Source organism: Entelurus aequoreus, linkage group LG05, assembly GCF_033978785.1.
Source record: "Entelurus aequoreus isolate RoL-2023_Sb linkage group LG05, RoL_Eaeq_v1.1, whole genome shotgun sequence".
Taxonomy (NCBI): Eukaryota; Metazoa; Chordata; class Actinopteri; order Syngnathiformes; family Syngnathidae; genus Entelurus; species Entelurus aequoreus.
Genome location: NC_084735.1, coordinates 40,596,388 through 40,601,085, shown reverse-complemented (window position 1 = coordinate 40,601,085; position 4,698 = coordinate 40,596,388).

The window sequence follows — 4,698 nt, the reverse complement described above, 5'->3', positions numbered from 1 at the left end:
TTCCACGCGTGGGAGCTGCAGCGACCAAGCAGCATACACACACACACACACACACACACACACACACACACACACACACGAACACACACACACACGCAGCAGCAGCAGCACTGAATCCTCTGCAGGGGCGTATGCAGCATTTGTGGAGGCTGGCCTCTATAGTGGCCTTGCTCACATGAAGGAGGTCGGGGGGGCATGACAAATCCATGCCATTTAAAATATGTATGACAAACAATGTAAACATCCTGTCAAGGTCTCCAGATGATGTGCATACATTTGCTTTTTATCTGCATTACTACGTTGTATGTATATGGTGGTATTAGTCTGTTTCAAACATGGGTTCATCGAGTAGTGTCTTTGAATGCAATTATTGTTAATAGCAATAAATTACATTTTCTTGGGGGGGGGGGGGTTACCATGGCAACCTTGAGTGCCAGCATGCCTGATGTGTACACAAAGGGAGTGTGCCTCAATAATCCCTGTATTTTGGCGCCATCATCTGCCCAGTGAAACAGTCACATGAAAAGACACACTCAAAAATAGAGGTACGAGAGGAGAACATTTTAGTACAATACCAACACAGTAGGTACGTTTAAAAAAAAAAAAAAATTCTCTCAGCAGTGCAATATTGGTATTTTAAGAGGCCAGAAGTACAACCAAAACAAGGTAAGGGTACCTGCTGCATTAAACATGTGTTTAGCTCACATATTTTACGTATTATTAGTAGTATTTTAAAGGGGAGCTGCACTTTTTTTTTTTTTTTTGCCTATGATGCACAATCCTTATGTGAGGCAACAACACGTATGGTTTTTTTTCTTCTGTGCATTCTTACTTGCAAACGTTGGCAAAAGTCATCGAACAATGGAGCTAATTGGATTTGCGCTATTTCTCCTATAAAGCACTCTAAAAAACATCAAAAAGCCTCCATCATATATGCTGTAAGTATATATGTAATGTAGTAACAGGCTCATTCATAATAACATTTACATATTTTGCTCATTTTAAGCATACTGCGGCGTATTAATTTTACAGATGCATCACAACGCCCGCTTTTCTCTTCAACAACAACAACAACACTATTACTCATAGACTTCCGGAGATTCAACAACAAACTAATTATGATCCAGAACCTTATATTTTTTAGCCTGAATATACCAAGAATTAGCTACAACTTTTAGAAGCTGTGTGCCTAACAGATCCAGCTTTATTGAAACACTAAGCATCATGTAGCAGTATTGCTAAGTGCTGAGCAAGATACAAACATAATAAAACAACCACTTACTGTACAATGTCTGCCCTCACTGTGATGCCAACTGATGGGATGTTTATATCTTCCACGCAGGTTAGAAAAAAAAAGCGCAGCAAACGCAAGCGTCTTTTCGTGTCTTTAGACCGTTTGGACGGTTGATCTTTCTCGTCATCTTCGGGTATAAGTAGGATGTCAAAGTTGACCAACTCTCGTTTTAATAACAGCAAATTTCTCCTATCTGGGTGAAAATAATGATTTATAGTCAATCAATTAATCAATCAATCAATCAAATTGATCAATTAACTTTCACTAACTCAGAGGCAATGCTGCAGCTCACAGACTCAATATGTCAATGTAGCAGCATAAGCTAGCTCACTGTGATCATGGCACCGTTGAATATAGTCTCTTAATTTTAGTGCTTATAATAACAATATCGCTAACGCTCTGTTATTATTTAGGTCACAAGATGTAAATGGAGTATTGTTGGCAGTTTAAAGGGCATTATGGGCGCAATAGACGCAGTAGAAGCAAAAACGTCATGAATCACATTACCTCCATTGCTGACTTTTGCTAGCCTTTATTTACAAGTTAGAAATGCATTTAAAAAAGTATATGTGTTCTTGTTTTACACAGGAATTGTGAATGATTTTGTGAATGATAAGCAAAATTACAAAAAAAAGTGCAGTTCCCCTTTAAATAGGCCACACTAATAGTAGTATAATTATATAATATAATATATTATATAATACTAATAATGATAATCCATGTCCCTATTATTATCATACTTGATTATTGCCATCATCTATATTCTGTTAACTTTTGTTGTATTTTCAATTTTATCCTTTAAGGTTTTACCTATTTTTGTGTATTGAGTTTTTGTTGTGGGTTCAAGCACAGGTTCAAGCACAGGTTCATGACTCACTTTGGGCTGTATAGCGTTAGGGGGTTATAACGATTGTTCTTTGACAAATTGATAATGTACACAAATAGCTTGGACTAAAGGGTACAGAAATGTCTCTCGAAAAAGGTACACCCCCAGCGACAAGCATTGTACCCTTTTCGGTACACGCTGGTACCTTTTATTTTTGAGAGTATAGTAGGTACAGTAAGAGTAAACAAACTCAACAGCTACACCGCAAAAGCTGTATGTTTTTAAGTGCATTTTTAAAAAAAAGACAATAATCAGTTTTGATTGAGGGATATTCATTTAACAGCATGTTCATTATCGTGGCTTTAGGCTGTAGTGGTGCAGAACTGTACAGAAAGCCGTTACTTTGTCACTCAATTGTACAGATGTCAAACCAATAAGCATCAATAATGCATCTTTCTTGCTGAATGTATTTGTTCTTTCAATTTTTACAGAACAATTGTACTGCATGCAATTGCAATTCTTCCTGATATTAAGTGATGCAAGTAAACCACATTTTGAAATAAAGTGTACAATTTTTATATTGGCCTACTTGTATATTTGATTGTCAACTTGACCTGTTGGTTTCCAAGCAGATTGTAATCACTTCCTTGGTCAAAAATATGATTATAATGAATTGTGTAATAATATAATAAGGCGATCACAGTAACAAGTAACACCTCATGGCCCATGATGAAAAAGTCTGGCACAAATAAAGCAAGTATCTACAACATTGACAGATATATTATAAAATTAACACCTCTCTGATAATGTCAACACAAATTTAAAATGATCATCTTTGAAAAGGCTGCAGTTTTAGTAGAGTTTATATATTGCCTCATATTAAAATGTGTCCATATACCTAATGTCGTGGCCACTTTGTGAATTTGACTTATTTTCTTTGGAAATCCTGTAAATGTTAAGTCTGCAATATGCAGAACCAAGAGAATCATATAGTCAATAAACAATTTAAGACAATGTAATGTGTAGTGTAATTTACTGAATTCAATTCCACACCTTTGTACAACAGGACATGTATTTGTGATGGATGTACACCCTCTAGTGGAGGAAATAGATATCTGCTCCCCGAGGATGCAAGGCACTTAGAAAATAATTCCTTTATGGTTTATATTAAAATAATGTTTCCCTATGACTGTTATCTGACACAATACATGTGGTCTACTTCTGTTTCCTTTTAGTACTGTTTGTGATGCAGCCAAATATTACATCTCTAAATCTGTAATTATTGGCAGCATACGTTCATTTGTCTGGATGATATTGCAGCTGGTCTTAGCTCGGTTGGTAGAGTGGCTGACAGGCCAGCAACTTGAGGGTTCCAGGTTCGAAACCCCGCTTCCGCCATCCTAGTCACTGCCGTTGTGTCCTTGGGCAAGACACTTTACCCACCTGTTCCCAGTGCCACCCACACTGGTGTAAATGTAACTTAGATATTGGGTTTCACTATGTAAAAGCGCTTTGAGTCACTAGAGAAAAGTGCTACATAAATATAATTCACTTCACTTAAATGCCGGAGATTTGCCCTCAAAATGCCAGACTCCTTTGGGGACTTGAGAGAGACAAATTAAACTGTACTTTTACTTATTTTTTCATGTTTGTGAAACAGTGTGGTGTCACTGACCGACTCACTGCCAGCATTCACCCGCAGGCCACGTCTTGCTGAACAAAAATGGATTCATATGTTGAAGTAAAAACAATGAAGTCAGACACCTGAGGCTGTCTGACTTGTTGTCAAAGGTCAACAAGGTTCAAACTGTGACAACATGGAAGCACAGGTTGAGACAGATTAGTCACCTGAGCATGACTGAACTATAAACCTACAGTATACTTTCTAAAAAAAAATCCATCCTTCCAAATGTTGGGAGATATTAGACTTAGACTTAGACAAACTTTATTGATCCACAAGGGGAATTGTTCCATTATACATCACATTTTGGGTATATGGTTATTTGGTCTGCTCCTGTCATGCTCTCTCATGACAATTATTAGTTTCTGTAATTTTGCTACCAATTCCTTTTAGCCTTTTTTCGCCGCAATTTCCTCTGTTTGGGTGCTGGCTTTCACCTGTCCCTGATTTGCAATCAGGACACACCTGTTTCTGGTTGGTAATCAAAATGCTTTATATGCCAGGCCTGTACTCTGGACCATCTGGATCATTGCTTGACTTATTTCCTCAATGTGTTGCTTTATTTCGTAACTGAAACATGCATAGCTTTCCCCAATGCTTCCTGTGCACTTTGCAATTACTTTGGTATTGTTATTAAATACATTTTTTTTTACCTGTGCTATGCCTGCCATCTCTGCATCCTGGGGTCACTTTTCAAGCTATGCTTGTGCAAAAACGTAACAAATGATGCATAATTACATCATTAGCACGCTCACATATGGCTCACATATGGTCCCCACATTCAATCTGCTACATTTGGTTATACTCTCTTGTGTTGTATTTCATTATTTCCCTATGTGTAAAGAAACAAACAGGGTCAAAGGTGAATTTTTATTTATATAATATATACTGTACACA